General features: G+C 42.1%; 1 protein-coding gene across 4 annotated transcripts in view; it reads right to left on the bottom strand.

Moving 5' to 3' along the window:
* The window catches only part of LOC110487799 (vascular endothelial growth factor receptor 3), a 255,210-nt gene that overhangs the window by 100,268 nt on the left and 136,782 nt on the right, over positions 1–18,160 (bottom strand). The window lies entirely within an intron of this gene.

Genomic DNA, 18,160 nt, shown 5'->3' with positions numbered 1-18,160 from the left:
CTGGCTGATGTTCTACTGTTCTACTGGCTGATGTTCTACTGGCTGATGTTCTACTGTTCTACTGGCTGATGTTCTACTGTTCTACTAACTGATGTTACTACTATTCTACTGGCTGATGTTACTACTGTTCTACTGTTCTACTATCTACTGGCTGATGTTACTACTGTTCTACTGGCTGATGTTCTACTGTTCTACTGGCTGATGTTCTACTGGCTGATGTTCTACTGTTCTACTGGCTGATGTTCTACTGTTCTACTAACTTATGTTACTACTGTTCTACTGGCTGATGTTACTACTGTTCTACTGTTCTACTATCTACTGGCTGATGTTACTACTGCTCTACTGACTGATGTTACTACTGTTCTACTGGCTGATTTTTTTACTGTTCTACTGACTGATGTTACTACTGTTCTACTGGCTGATGTTACTACTGTTCTACTGACTGATGTTACTACTGTTCTCCTGGCTGATGTTACTACTGTTCTACTGGCTGATGTTATTACTGTTCTACTGGCTGATGTTACTACTGTTCTACTGGCTGATGTTACTACTGTTCTACTGGCTGATGTTACTACTGTTCTACTGACTGATGTTACTACTGTTCTACTATCTAGTGGCTGGTGTTACTACTGTTCTACTGGCTGATGTTACTACTGTTCTACTGACTGATGTTACTACTGTTCTACTGGCTGATGTTACTACTGTTCTACTGGCTGATGTTACTACTGTTCTACTGGCTGATGCTACTACTGTTCTACTGGCTGATGTTACTACTGTTCTACTGGCTGATGTTCTACTATTCTACTATCTAGGGCTGATGTTATTACTGTTCTACTGGCTGATGTTACTACTGTTCTACTGGCTGATGTTACTACTGTTCTACTGGCTGATGTTACTACTGTTCTACTGGCTGATGATACTACTGTCTACTGGCTGATGTTCTACTGTTCTACTGGCTGATGTTACTACTGTTCTACTGGCTGATGTTACTACTGTTCTACTGGCTGATGTTCTACTGTTCTACTGGCTGATGTTACTACTGTTCTACTGGCTGATGTTCTACTGTTCTACTGGCTGCTGTTACTACTGTTCTACTGGCTGATGTTACTACTGTTCTACTGGCTGATGTTATTACTGTTCTACTGGCTGATGTTACTACTGTTCTACTGGCTGATGTTACTACTGTTCTACTGGCTGATGTTACTACTGTTCTACTATCTACTGGCTGATGTTACTACTGATCTACTGGCTGACGTTCTACTGTTCTACTATCTAGTGGCTGGTGTTACTACTGTTCTACTGGCTGATGTTACTACTGTTCTACTGGCTGATGTTCTACTGTTCTACTGGCTGATGTTACTACTGTTCTACTGGTTTGATGTTCTACTGTCTACTGGCTGATGTTCTACTGTCTACTGGCTGATGTTCTACTGTTCTACTGGCTGATGTTCTACTGGCTGATGTTCTACTGTTCTACTGGCTGATGTTCTACTGGCTGATGTTCTACTGTTCTACTGGCTGATGTTCTACTGTTCTACTAACTGATGTTACTACTGTTCTACTGGCTGATATTACTACTGTTCTACTGTTCTACTATCTACTGGCTGATGTTACTACTGTTCTACTGGCTGATGTTCTACTGTTCTACTGGCTGATGTTCTACTGGCTGATGTTCTACTGTTCTACTGGCTGATGTTCTACTGTTCTACTAACTGATGTTACTACTATTCTACTGGCTGATGTTACTACTGTTCTACTGTTCTACTATCTACTGGAAGATGTTACTACTGTTCTACTGGCTGATGTTCTACTGTTCTACTGGCTGATGTTCTACTGGCTGATGTTCTACTGTCCTACTGGCTGATGTTCTACTGTTCTACTAACTTATGTTACTACTGTTCTACTGGCTGATGTTACTACTGTTCTACTGTTCTACTATCTACTGGCTGATGTTACTACTGTTCTACTGACTGATGTTACTACTGTTCTACTGGCTGATGTTATTACTGTTCTACTGACTGATGTTACTACTGTTCTACTGGCTGATGTTACTACTGTTCTACTGACTGATGTTACTACTGTTCTCCTGGCTGATGTTACTACTGTTCTACTGGCTGATGTTATTACTGTTCTACTGGCTGATGTTACTACTGTTCTACTGGCTGATGTTACTACTGTTCTACTGGCTGATGTTACTACTGTTCTACTGACTGATGTTACTACTGTTCTACTATCTAGTGGCTGGTGTTACTACTGTTCTACTGGCTGATGTTCTACTGGCTGATGTTACTACTGATCTACTGGCTGACGTTCTACTGTTCTACTATCTAGTGGCTGGTGTTACTACTGTTCTACTGGCTGATGTTACTACTGTTCTACTGGCTGATGTTCTACTGTTCTACTGGCTGATGTTACTACTGTTCTACTGGTTTGATGTTCTACTGTCTACTGGCTGATGTTCTACTGTCTACTGGCTGATGTTCTACTGTTCTACTGGCTGATGTTCTACTGGCTGATGTTCTACTGTTCTACTGGCTGATGTTCTACTGGCTGATGTTCTACTGTTCTACTGGCTGATGTTCTACTGTTCTACTAACTGATGTTACTACTGTTCTACTGGCTGATATTACTACTGTTCTACTGTTCTACTATCTACTGGCTGATGTTACTACTGTTCTACTGGCTGATGTTCTACTGTTCTACTGGCTGATGTTCTACTGGCTGATGTTCTACTGTTCTACTGGCTGATGTTCTACTGTTCTACTAACTGATGTTACTACTATTCTACTGGCTGATGTTACTACTGTTCTACTGTTCTACTATCTACTGGAAGATGTTACTACTGTTCTACTGGCTGATGTTCTACTGTTCTACTGGCTGATGTTCTACTGGCTGATGTTCTACTGTTCTACTGGCTGATGTTCTACTGTTCTACTAACTTATGTTACTACAGTTCTACTGGCTGATGTTACTACTGTTCTACTGTTCTACTATCTACTGGCTGATGTTACTACTGTTCTACTGGCTGATGTTCTACTGTTCTACTGGCTGATGTTCTACTGGCTGATGTTCTACTGTTCTACTGGCTGATGTTCTACTGTTCTACTAACTGATGTTACTACTGTTCCACTGGCTGATGTTACTACTGTTCTACTGTTCTACTATCTACTGGCTGATGTTACTACTGTTCTACTGACTGATGTTACTACTGTTCTACTGGCTGATGTTACTACTGTTCTACTGACTGATGTTACTACTGTTCTACTGGCTGATGTTATTACTGTTCTACTGACTGATGTTACTACTGTTCTACTGGCTGATGTTACTACTGTTCTACTGACTGATGTTACTACTGTTCTACTGGCTGATGTTACTACTGTTCTACTGGCTGATGTTACTACTGTTCTACTGGCTGATGTTACTACTGTTCTACTGACTGATGTTACTACTGTTCTACTATCTAGTGGCTGGTGTTACTACTGTTCTACTGACTGATGTTACTACTGTTCTACTATCTAGTGGCTGGTGTTACTACTGTTCTACTGGCTGATGTTACTACTGTTCTACTGACTGATGTTACTACTGTTCTAATGGCTGATGTTACTACTGTTCTACTGGCTGATGTTACTACTGTTCTACTGGCTGATGCTACTACTGTTCTACTGGCTGATGTTACTACTGTTCTACTGGCTGATGTTACTACTGTTCTACTGGCTGATGTTCTACTATTCTACTATCTACTGGCTGATGTTACTACTGTTCTACTGGCTGATGTTATTACTGTTCTATTGGCTGATGTTACTACTGTTCTACTGGCTGATGTTACTACTGTTCTACTGGCTGATGTTACTACTGTTCTACTATCTACTGGCTGATGTTCTACTATTCTACTATCTACTGGCTGATGTTACTACTGTTCTACTGGCTGATGTCACTACTGTTCTACTGGCTGATGTTACTACTGTTCTACTGGCTGATGTCACTACTGTTCTACTGGCTGATGTCACTACTGTTCTACTGGCTGATGTTATTACTGTTCTACTGGCTGATGTTACTACTGTTCTACTGGCTGATGTTATTACTGTTCTCTCCATCCCCCCGGTTCCTCTCTCCTCTCCTCTCCACCCCCCCTCTCCTCTCCTCTCCTCTTCTCTCCTCTCCTCTCCTCTACTCTCCTCTCCTCTCCATCCCCCCTGCTCTCCTCTCCTCTCCTCTCCCTTCCTCGCCTCTCCATCCCCCCTGCTCCTCTCTCTTCTCCTCTCCATCCCCCCTGCTCCTCTCTCCTCTCCATCCCCCCTGCTCCTCTCTCCTCTCCATCCCCCCTGCTCCTCTCTCCTCTCCATCCCCCGGCTCCTCTCTCCTCTCCTCTCCTCTCCATCCCCAATGCTCCCCTCCTCTCCTCTCCTCTCCTCTCCAATCCTCTCCTCTCCTCTCCTCTCCTCTCCTCTCCATGCCCCCTGCTCCTCTCCTCTCTCCTCTCATCTCCTCTCCTCTCCATCCCCCCTGCTACACACTGATGAAGGGTAAGTAGCAGCAGGTGGCTGAACTATCACTTCTGACCACAGAACATTGGACGTCATTTTCTATCCACTTCTACATGTTGAATGGCCACCATTTGTTATCACACAGCAGAAATGACTACTATCTACCGGCTGATGTTCTACTGTCTACTGGCTGATGTTCTACTGTCTACTGGCTGATGTTCTACTGTTCTACTGGCTGATGTTCTACTGGCTGATGTTCTACTGTCTACTGGCTGATGTTCTACTGGCTGATGTTCTACTGTTCTACTGGCTGATGTTCTACTGGCTGATGTTCTACTGTTCTACTGGCTGATGTTCTACTGTTCTACTGGCTGATGTTACTACTGTTCTACTGTCTACTGGCTGATGTTCTACTGTTCTACTGGCTGATGTTCTACTGGCTGATGTTCTACTGTTCTACTGGTTTGATGTTCTACTGTCTACTGGCTGATGTTATACTGTCTACTGGCTGATGTTCTACTGTTCTACTGGCTGATGTTCTACTGGCTGATGTTCTACTGTTCTACTGGTTTGATGTTCTACTGTCTACTGGCTGATGTTCTACTGTCTACTGGCTGATGTTCTACTGTTCTACTGGCTGATGTTCTACTGGCTGATGTTCTACTGTTCTACTGGCTGATGTTCTACTGGCTGATGTTACTACTGTTCTACTGGCTGATATTACTACTGTTCTACTGTTCTACTATCTACTGGCTGATGTTACTACTGTTCTACTGGCTGATGTTCTACTGTTCTACTGGCTGATGTTCTACTGGCTAATGTTCTACTGTTCTACTGGCTGATGTTCTACTGTTCTACTAACTGATGTTACTACTGTTCTACTGGCTGATGTTACTACTGTTCTACTGTTCTACTATCTACTGGCTGATGTTACTACTGTTCTACTGGCTGATGTTCTACTGTTCTACTGGCTGATGTTCTACTGGCTGATGTTCTACTGTTCTACTGGCTGATGTTCTACTGTTCTACTGGCTGATGTTACTACTGTTCTACTGTTCTACTATCTACTGGCTGATGTTACTACTGTTCTACTGACTGATGTTACTACTGTTCTACTGGCTGATGTTACTACTGTTCTACTGACTGATGTTACTACTGTTCTACTGGCTGATGTTATTACTGTTCTACTGACTGATGTTACTACTGTTCTACTGGCTGATGTTACTACTGTTCTACTGACTGATGTTACTACTGTTCTACTGGCTGATGTTACTACTGTTCTACTGGCTGATGTTATTACTGTTCTACTGGCCGATGTTACTACTGTTCTACTGGCTGATGTTACTACTGTTCTACTGGCTGATGTTACTACTGTTCTACTGACTGATGTTACTACTGTTCTACTATCTAGTGGCTGGTGTTACTACTGTTCTACTGGCTGATGTTACTACTGTTCTACTGACTGATGTTACTACTGTTCTACTGGCTGATGTTCTACTGTTCTACTGGCTGATGTTCTACTGGCTGATGTTCTACTGTTCTACTGGCTGATGCTCTACTGTTCTACTAACTGATGTTACTACTGTTCTAATGGCTGATATTACTACTGTTCCACTGTTCTACTATCTACTGGCTGATGTTACTACTGTTCTACTGGCTGATGTTCTACTGTTCTACTGGCTGATGTTCTACTGGCTGATGTTCTACTGTTCTACTGGCTGATGTTCTACTGTTCTACTAACTGATGTTACTACAGTTCTACTGGCTGATGTTACTACTGTTCTACTGTTCTACTATCTACTGGCTGATGTTACTACTGTTCTACTGGCTGATGTTTTACTGTTCTACTGGCTGATGTTCTACTGGCTGATGTTCTACTGTTCTACTGGCTGATGTTCTACTGTTCTACTAACTGATGTTACTACTGTTCCACTGGCTGATGTTACTACTGTTCTACTGTTCTACTATCTACTGGCTGATGTTACTACTGTTCTACTGACTGATGTTACTACTGTTCTACTGGCTGATGTTACTACTGTTCTACTGACTGATGTTACTACTGTTCTACTGGCTGATGTTATTACTGTTCTACTGACTGATGTTACTACTGTTCTACTGGCTGATGTTACTACTGTTCTACTGACTGATGTTACTACTGTTCTACTGGCTGATGTTTCTACTGTTCTACTGACTGATGTTACTACTGTTCTACTGGCTGATGTTACTACTGTTCTACTGGCTGATGTTACTACTGTTCTACTGGCTGATGTTACTACTGTTCTACTGACTGATGTTACTACTGTTCTACTATCTAGTGGCTGGTGTTACTACTGTTCTACTGACTGATGTTACTACTGTTCTACTATCTAGTGGCTGGTGTTACTACTGTTCTACTGGCTGATGTTACTACTGTTCTACTGACTGATGTTACTACTGTTCTACTGGCTGATGTTACTACTGTTCTACTGGCTGATGTTACTACTGTTCTACTGGCTGATGCTACTACTGTTCTACTGGCTGATGTTACTACTGTTCTACTGGCTGATGTTACTACTGTTCTACTGGCTGATGTTCTACTATTCTACTATCTACTGGCTGATGTTACTACTGTTCTACTGGCTGATGTTATTACTGTTCTATTGGCTGATGTTACTACTGTTCTATTGGCTGATGTTACTACTGTTCTACTGGCTGATGTTACTACTGTTCTACTGGCTGATGTTACTACTGTTCTACTATCTACTGGCTGATGTTCTACTATTCTACTATCTACTGGCTGATGTTACTACTGTTCTACTGGCTGATGTCACTACTGTTCTACTGGCTGATGTTACTACTGTTCTACTGGCTGATGTCACTACTGTTCTACTGGCTGATGTCACTACTGTTCTACTGGCTGATGTTATTACTGTTCTACTGGCTGATGTTACTACTGTTCTACTGGCTGATGTTATTACTGTTCTCTCCATCCCCCCGGTTCCTCTCTCCTCTCCTCTCCACCCCCCCTCTCCTCTCCTCTCCTCTCCTCTCCTCTCCTCTCCTCTCCTCTCCTCTCCTCTCCATCCCCCCTGCTCTCCTCTCCTCTCCTCTCCTCTCCCTTCCTCGCCTCTCCATCCCCCCTGCTCCTCTCTCCTCTCCTCTCCATCCCCCCTGCTCCTCTCTCCTCTCCATCCCCCCTGCTCCTCTCTCCTCTCCATCCCCCCTGCTCCTCTCTCCTCTCCATCCCCCGGCTCCTCTCTCCTCTCCTCTCCTCTCCATCCCCAATGCTCCCCTCCTCTCCTCTCCTCTCCTCTCCAATCCTCTCCTCTCCTCTCCTCTCCTCTCCTCTCCTCTCCATGCCCCCTGCTCCTCTCCTCTCTCCTCTCATCTCCTCTCCTCTCCATCCCCCCTGCTACACACTGATGAAGGGTAAGTAGCAGCAGGTGGCTGAACTATCACTTCTGACCACAGAACATTGGACGTCATTTTCTATCCACTTCTACATGTTGAATGGCCACCATTTGTTATCACACAGCAGAAATGACTACTATCTACCGGCTGATGTTCTACTGTCTACTGGCTGATGTTCTACTGTCTACTGGCTGATGTTCTACTGTTCTACTGGCTGATGTTCTACTGGCTGATGTTCTACTGTCTACTGGCTGATGTTCTACTGTCTACTGATTGATGTTCTACTGTTCTACTGGCTGATGTTCTACTGGCTGATGTTCTACTGTTCTACTGGCTGATGTTCTACTGGCTGATGTTCTACTGTTCTACTGGCTGATGTTCTACTGTTCTACTGGCTGATGTTACTACTGTTCTACTGTCTACTGGCTGATGTTCTACTGTTCTACTGGCTGATGTTCTACTGGCTGATGTTCTACTGTTCTACTGGTTTGATGTTCTACTGTCTACTGGCTGATGTTCTACTGTCTACTGGCTGATGTTCTACTGTTCTACTGGCTGATGTTCTACTGGCTGATGTTCTACTGTTCTACTGGCTGATGTTCTACTGGCTGATGTTCTACTGTTCTACTGGCTGATGTTCTACTGTTCTACTAACTGATGTTACTACTGTTCTACTGGCTGATATTACTACTGTTCTACTGTTCTACTATCTACTGGCTGATGTTACTACTGTTCTACTGGCTGATGTTCTACTGTTCTACTGGCTGATGTTCTACTGGCTGATGTTCTACTGTTCTACTGGCTGATGTTCTACTGTTCTACTAACTGATGTTACTACTATTCTACTGGCTGATGTTACTACTGTTCTACTGTTCTACTATCTACTGGCTGATGTTACTACTGTTCTACTGGCTGATGTTCTACTGTTCTACTGGCTGATGTTCTACTGGCTGATGTTCTACTGTTCTACTGGCTGATGTTCTACTGTTCTACTAACTTATGTTACTACTGTTCTACTGGCTGATGTTACTACTGTTCTACTGTTCTACTATCTACTGGCTGATGTTACTACTGCTCTACTGACTGATGTTACTACTGTTCTACTGGCTGATTTTTTTACTGTTCTACTGACTGATGTTACTACTGTTCTACTGGCTGATGTTACTACTGTTCTACTGACTGATGTTACTACTGTTCTCCTGGCTGATGTTACTACTGTTCTACTGGCTGATGTTATTACTGTTCTACTGGCTGATGTTACTACTGTTCTACTGGCTGATGTTACTACTGTTCTACTGGCTGATGTTACTACTGTTCTACTGACTGATGTTACTACTGTTCTACTATCTAGTGGCTGGTGTTACTACTGTTCTACTGGCTGATGTTACTACTGTTCTACTGACTGATGTTACTACTGTTCTACTGGCTGATGTTACTACTGTTCTACTGGCTGATGTTACTACTGTTCTACTGGCTGATGCTACTACTGTTCTACTGGCTGATGTTACTACTGTTCTACTGGCTGATGTTCTACTATTCTACTATCTAGTGGCTGATGTTATTACTGTTCTACTGGCTGATGTTACTACTGTTCTACTGGCTGATGTTACTACTGTTCTACTGGCTGATGTTACTACTGTTCTACTGGCTGATGTTACTACTGTCTACTGGCTGATGTTCTACTGTTCTACTGGCTGATGTTACTACTGTTCTACTGGCTGATGTTACTACTGTTCTACTGGCTGATGTTCTACTGTTCTACTGGCTGATGTTACTACTGTTCTACTGGCTGATGTTCTACTGTTCTACTGGCTGCTGTTACTACTGTTCTACTGGCTGATGTTACTACTGTTCTACTGGCTGATGTTATTACTGTTCTACTGGCTGATGTTACTACTGTTCTACTGGCTGATGTTACTACTGTTCTACTGGCTGATGTTACTACTGTTCTACTATCTACTGGCTGATGTTACTACTGATCTACTGGCTGACGTTCTACTGTTCTACTATCTAGTGGCTGGTGTTACTACTGTTCTACTGGCTGATGTTACTACTGTTCTACTGGCTGATGTTCTACTGTTCTACTGGCTGATGTTACTACTGTTCTACTGGTTTGATGTTCTACTGTCTACTGGCTGATGTTCTACTGTCTACTGGCTGATGTTCTACTGTTCTACTGGCTGATGTTCTACTGGCTGATGTTCTACTGTTCTACTGGCTGATGTTCTACTGGCTGATGTTCTACTGTTCTACTGGCTGATGTTCTACTGTTCTACTAACTGATGTTACTACTGTTCTACTGGCTGATATTACTACTGTTCTACTGTTCTACTATCTACTGGCTGATGTTACTACTGTTCTACTGGCTGATGTTCTACTGTTCTACTGGCTGATGTTCTACTGGCTGATGTTCTACTGTTCTACTGGCTGATGTTCTACTGTTCTACTAACTGATGTTACTACTATTCTACTGGCTGATGTTACTACTGTTCTACTGTTCTACTATCTACTGGAAGATGTTACTACTGTTCTACTGGCTGATGTTCTACTGTTCTACTGGCTGATGTTCTACTGGCTGATGTTCTACTGTCCTACTGGCTGATGTTCTACTGTTCTACTAACTTATGTTACTACTGTTCTACTGGCTGATGTTACTACTGTTCTACTGTTCTACTATCTACTGGCTGATGTTACTACTGTTCTACTGACTGATGTTACTACTGTTCTACTGGCTGATGTTATTACTGTTCTACTGACTGATGTTACTACTGTTCTACTGGCTGATGTTACTACTGTTCTACTGACTGATGTTACTACTGTTCTCCTGGCTGATGTTACTACTGTTCTACTGGCTGATGTTATTACTGTTCTACTGGCTGATGTTACTACTGTTCTACTGGCTGATGTTACTACTGTTCTACTGGCTGATGTTACTACTGTTCTACTGACTGATGTTACTACTGTTCTACTATCTAGTGGCTGGTGTTACTACTGTTCTACTGGCTGATGTTCTACTGGCTGATGTTACTACTGATCTACTGGCTGACGTTCTACTGTTCTACTATCTAGTGGCTGGTGTTACTACTGTTCTACTGGCTGATGTTACTACTGTTCTACTGGCTGATGTTCTACTGTTCTACTGGCTGATGTTACTACTGTTCTACTGGTTTGATGTTCTACTGTCTACTGGCTGATGTTCTACTGTCTACTGGCTGATGTTCTACTGTTCTACTGGCTGATGTTCTACTGGCTGATGTTCTACTGTTCTACTGGCTGATGTTCTACTGGCTGATGTTCTACTGTTCTACTGGCTGATGTTCTACTGTTCTACTAACTGATGTTACTACTGTTCTACTGGCTGATATTACTACTGTTCTACTGTTCTACTATCTACTGGCTGATGTTACTACTGTTCTACTGGCTGATGTTCTACTGTTCTACTGGCTGATGTTCTACTGGCTGATGTTCTACTGTTCTACTGGCTGATGTTCTACTGTTCTACTAACTGATGTTACTACTATTCTACTGGCTGATGTTACTACTGTTCTACTGTTCTACTATCTACTGGAAGATGTTACTACTGTTCTACTGGCTGATGTTCTACTGTTCTACTGGCTGATGTTCTACTGGCTGATGTTCTACTGTTCTACTGGCTGATGTTCTACTGTTCTACTAACTTATGTTACTACTGTTCTACTGGCTGATGTTACTACTGTTCTACTGTTCTACTATCTACTGGCTGATGTTACTACTGTTCTATTGGCTGATGTTATTACTGTTCTACTGACTGATGTTACTACTGTTCTACTGGCTGATGTTACTACTGTTCTACTGACTGATGTTACTACTGTTCTCCTGGCTGATGTTACTACTGTTCTACTGGCTGATGTTATTACTGTTCTACTGGCTGATGTTACTACTGTTCTACTGGCTGATGTTACTACTGTTCTACTGGCTGATGTTACTACTGTTCTACTGACTGATGTTACTACTGTTCTACTATCTAGTGGCTGGTGTTACTACTGTTCTACTGGCTGATGTTCTACTGGCTGATGTTCTACTGTTCTACTGGCTGATGTTCTACTGTTCTACTAACTGATGTTACTACTGTTCTACTGGCTGATATTACTACTGTTCTACTGTTCTACTATCTAGTGGCTGGTGTTACTACTGTTCTACTGGCTGATGTTATTACTGTTCTACTGGCTGATGTTACTACTGTTCTACTGGCTGATGTTACTACTGTTCTACTGGCTGATGTTACTACTGTTCTACTGACTGATGTTACTACTGTTCTACTATCTAGTGGCTGGTGTTACTACTGTTCTACTGGCTGATGTTACTACTGTTCTACTGACTGATGTTACTACTGTTCTACTGGCTGATGTTACTACTGTTCTACTGGCTGATGTTACTACTGTTCTACTGGCTGATGCTACTACTGTTCTACTGGCTGATGTTACTACTGTTCTACTGGCTGATGTTCTACTATTCTACTATCTAGTGGCTGATGTTATTACTGTTCTACTGGCTGATGTTACTACTGTTCTACTGGCTGATGTTACTACTGTTCTACTGGCTGATGTTACTACTGTTCTACTGGCTGATGTTACTACTGTCTACTGGCTGATGTTCTACTGTTCTACTGGCTGATGTTACTACTGTTCTACTGGCTGATGTTACTACTGTTCTACTGGCTGATGTTCTACTGTTCTACTGGCTGATGTTACTACTGTTCTACTGGCTGATGTTCTACTGTTCTACTGGCTGCTGTTACTACTGTTCTACTGGCTGATGTTACTACTGTTCTACTGGCTGATGTTATTACTGTTCTACTGGCTGATATTACTACTGTTCTACTGGCTGATGTTACTACTGTTCTACTGGCTGATGTTACTACTGTTCTACTATCTACTGGCTGATGTTACTACTGATCTACTGGCTGACGTTCTACTGTTCTACTATCTAGTGGCTGGTGTTACTACTGTTCTACTGGCTGATGTTACTACTGTTCTACTGGCTGATGTTCTACTGTTCTACTGGCTGATGTTACTACTGTTCTACTGGTTTGATGTTCTACTGTCTACTGGCTGATGTTCTTCTGTCTACTGGCTGATGTTCTACTGTTCTACTGGCTGATGTTCTACTGGCTGATGTTCTACTGTTCTACTGGCTGATGTTCTACTGGCTGATGTTCTACTGTTCTACTGGCTGATGTTCTACTGTTCTACTAACTGATGTTACTACTGTTCTACTGGCTGATATTACTACTGTTCTACTGTTCTACTATCTACTGGCTGATGTTACTACTGTTCTACTGGCTGATGTTCTACTGTTCTACTGGCTGATGTTCTACTGGCTGATGTTCTACTGTTCTACTGGCTGATGTTCTACTGTTCTACTAACTGATGTTACTACTATTCTACTGGCTGATGTTACTACTGTTCTACTGTTCTACTATCTACTGGAAGATGTTACTACTGTTCTACTGGCTGATGTTCTACTGTTCTACTGGCTGATGTTCTACTGGCTGATGTTCTACTGTCCTACTGGCTGATGTTCTACTGTTCTACTAACTTATGTTACTACTGTTCTACTGGCTGATGTTACTACTGTTCTACTGTTCTACTATCTACTGGCTGATGTTACTACTGTTCTACTGACTGATGTTACTACTGTTCTACTGGCTGATGTTATTACTGTTCTACTGACTGATGTTACTACTGTTCTACTGGCTGATGTTACTACTGTTCTACTGACTGACGTTACTACTGTTCTCCTGGCTGATGTTACTACTGTTCTACTGGCTGATGTTATTACTGTTCTACTGGCTGATGTTACTACTGTTCTACTGGCTGATGTTACTACTGTTCTACTGGCTGATGTTACTACTGTTCTACTGACTGATGTTACTACTGTTCTACTATCTAGTGGCTGGTGTTACTACTGTTCTACTGGCTGATGTTACTACTGTTCTACTGACTGATGTTACTACTGTTCTACTGGCTGATGTTACTACTGTTCTACTGGCTGATGTTACTACTGTTCTACTGGCTGATGCTACTACTGTTCTACTGGCTGATGTTACTACTGTTCTACTGGCTGATGTTCTACTATTCTACTATCTAGTGGCTGATGTTATTACTGTTCTACTGGCTGATGTTACTACTGTTCTACTGGCTGATGTTACTACTGTTCTACTGGCTGATGTTACTACTGTTCTACTGGCTGATGTTACTACTGTCTACTGGCTGATGTTCTACTGTTCTACTGGCTGATGTTCTACTATTCTACTATCTAGTGGCAGATGTTATTACTGTTCTACTGGCTGATGTTACTACTGTTCTACTGGCTGATGTTACTACTGTTCTACTGGCTGATGTTACTACTGTTCTACTGGCTGATGTTACTACTGTCTACTGGCTGATGTTCTACTGTTCTACTGGCTGATGTTACTACTGTTCTACTGGCTGATGTTACTACTGTTCTACTGGCTGATGTTCTACTGTTCTACTGGCTGATGTTACTACTGTTCTACTGGCTGATGTTCTACTGTTCTACTGGCTGCTGTTACTACTGTTCTACTGGCTGATGTTACTACTGTTCTACTGGCTGATGTTATTACTGTTCTACTGGCTGATGTTACTACTGTTCTACTGGCTGATGTTACTACTGTTCTACTGGCTGATGTTACTACTGTTCTACTATCTACTGGCTGATGTTACTACTGATCTACTGGCTGACGTTCTACTGTTCTACTATCTAGTGGCTGGTGTTACTACTGTTCTACTGGCTGATGTTACTACTGTTCTACTGGCTGATGTTCTACTGTTCTACTGGCTGATGTTACTACTGTTCTACTGGTTTGATGTTCTACTGTCTACTGGCTGATGTTCTACTGTCTACTGGCTGATGTTCTACTGTTCTACTGGCTGATGTTCTACTGGCTGATGTTCTACTGTTCTACTGGCTGATGTTCTACTGGCTGATGTTCTACTGTTCTACTGGCTGATGTTCTACTGTTCTACTAACTGATGTTACTACTGTTCTACTGGCTGATATTACTACTGTTCTACTGTTCTACTATCTACTGGCTGATGTTACTACTGTTCTACTGGCTGATGTTCTACTGTTCTACTGGCTGATGTTCTACTGGCTGATGTTCTACTGTTCTACTGGCTGATGTTCTACTGTTCTACTAACTGATGTTACTACTATTCTACTGGCTGATGTTACTACTGTTCTACTGTTCTACTATCTACTGGAAGATGTTACTACTGTTCTACTGGCTGATGTTCTACTGTTCTACTGGCTGATGTTCTACTGGCTGATGTTCTACTGTCCTACTGGCTGATGTTCTACTGTTCTACTAACTTATGTTACTACTGTTCTACTGGCTGATGTTACTACTGTTCTACTGTTCTACTATCTACTGGCTGATGTTACTACTGTTCTACTGACTGATGTTACTACTGTTCTACTGGCTGATGTTATTACTGTTCTACTGACTGATGTTACTACTGTTCTACTGGCTGATGTTACTACTGTTCTACTGACTGATGTTACTACTGTTCTCCTGGCTGATGTTACTACTGTTCTACTGGCTGATGTTATTACTGTTCTACTGGCTGATGTTACTACTGTTCTACTGGCTGATGTTACTACTGTTCTACTGGCTGATGTTACTACTGTTCTACTGACTGATGTTACTACTGTTCTACTATCTAGTGGCTGGTGTTACTACTGTTCTACTGGCTGATGTTACTACTGTTCTACTGACTGATGTTACTACTGTTCTACTGGCTGATGTTACTACTGTTCTACTGGCTGATGTTACTACTGTTCTACTGGCTGATGCTACTACTGTTCTACTGGCTGATGTTACTACTGTTCTACTGGCTGATGTTCTACTATTCTACTATCTAGTGGCTGATGTTATTACTGTTCTACTGGCTGATGTTACTACTGTTCTACTGGCTGATGTTACTACTGTTCTACTGGCTGATGTTACTACTGTTCTACTGGCTGATGTTACTACTGTCTACTGGCTGATGTTCTACTGTTCTACTGGCTGATGTTACTACTGTTCTACTGGCTGATGTTACTACTGTTCTACTGGCTGATGTTCTACTGTTCTACTGGCTGATGTTACTACTGTTCTACTGGCTGATGTTCTACTGTTCTACTGGCTGCTGTTACTACTGTTCTACTGGCTGATGTTACTACTGTTCTACTGGCTGATGTTATTACTGTTCTACTGGCTGATGTTACTACTGTTCTACTGGCTGATGTTACTACTGTTCTACTATCTACTGGCTGATGTTACTACTGATCTACTGGCTGACGTTCTACTGTTCTACTATCTAGTGGCTGGTGTTACTACTGTTCTACTGGCTGATGTTACTACTGTTCTACTGGCTGATGTTCTACTGTTCTACTGGCTGATGTTACTACTGTTCTACTGGTTTGATGTTCTACTGTCTACTGGCTGATGTTCTACTGTCTACTGGCTGATGTTCTACTGTTCTACTGGCTGATGTTCTACTGGCTGATGTTCTACTGTTCTACTGGCTGATGTTCTACTGGCTGATGTTCTACTGTTCTACTGGCTGATGTTCTACTGTTCTACTAACTGATGTTACTACTGTTCTACTGGCTGATATTACTACTGTTCTACTGTTCTACTATCTACTGGCTGATGTTACTACTGTTCTACTGGCTGATGTTCTACTGTTCTACTGGCTGATGTTCTACTGGCTGATGTTCTACTGTTCTACTGGCTGATGTTCTACTGTTCTACTAACTGATGTTACTACTATTCTACTGGCTGATGTTACTACTGTTCTACTGTTCTACTATCTACTGGAAGATGTTACTACTGTTCTACTGGCTGATGTTCTACTGTTCTACTGGCTGATGTTCTACTGGCTGATGTTCTACTGTCCTACTGGCTGATGTTCTACTGTTCTACTAACTTATGTTACTACTGTTCTACTGGCTGATGTTACTACTGTTCTACTGTTCTACTATCTACTGGCTGATGTTACTACTGTTCTACTGACTGATGTTACTACTGTTCTACTGGCTGATGTTATTACTGTTCTACTGACTGATGTTACTACTGTTCTACTGGCTGATGTTACTACTGTTCTACTGACTGATGTTACTACTGTTCTCCTGGCTGATGTTACTACTGTTCTACTGGCTGATGTTATTACTGTTCTACTGGCTGATGTTACTACTGTTCTACTGGCTGATGTTACTACTGTTCTACTGGCTGATGTTACTACTGTTCTACTGACTGATGTTACTACTGTTCTACTATCTAGTGGCTGGTGTTACTACTGTTCTACTGGCTGATGTTACTACTGTTCTACTGACTGATGTTACTACTGTTCTACTGGCTGATGTTACTACTGTTCTACTGGCTGATGTTACTACTGTTCTACTGGCTGATGCTACTACTGTTCTACTGGCTGATGTTACTACTGTTCTACTGGCTGATGTTCTACTATTCTACTATCTAGTGGCTGATGTTATTACTGTTCTACTGGCTGATGTTACTACTGTTCTACTGGCTGATGTTACTACTGTTCTACTGGCTGATGTTACTACTGTTCTACTGGCTGATGTTACTACTGTCTACTGGCTGATGTTCTACTGTTCTACTGGCTGATGTTACTACTGTTCTACTGGCTGATGTTACTACTGTTCTACTGGCTGATGTTCTACTGTTCTACTGGCTGATGTTACTACTGTTCTACTGGCTGATGTTCTACTGTTCTACTGGCTGCTGTTACTACTGTTCTACTGGCTGATGTTACTACTGTTCTACTGGCTGATGTTACTACTGTTCTACTGGCTGATGTTATTACTGTTCTACTGGCTGATGTTACTACTGTTCTACTGGCTGATGTTACTACTGTTCTACTGGCTGATGTTACTACTGTTCTACTATCTACTGGCTGATGTTACTACTGATCTACTGGCTGATGTTCTACTATCTAGTGGCTGGTGTTACTACTGTTCTACTGGCTGATGTTACTACTGTTCTACTGGCTGATGTTACTACTGTTCTACTGGCTGATGTTACTACTGTTCTACTGGCTGATGTTACTACTGTTCTACTGGCTGATGTTATTACTGTTCTACTGGCTGATGTTACTACTGTTCTACTGGCTGATGTTACTACTGTTCTACTGGCTGATGTTACTACTGTTCTACTATCTACTGGCTGATGTTACTACTGATCTACTGGCTGACGTTCTACTGTTCTACTATCTAGT

This window comes from Oncorhynchus mykiss, chromosome 14 (genome assembly GCF_013265735.2).
Source record: "Oncorhynchus mykiss isolate Arlee chromosome 14, USDA_OmykA_1.1, whole genome shotgun sequence".
Classification (NCBI taxonomy): Eukaryota; Metazoa; Chordata; class Actinopteri; order Salmoniformes; family Salmonidae; genus Oncorhynchus; species Oncorhynchus mykiss.
This window is presented reverse-complemented; position numbering and strand designations above follow the sequence as displayed.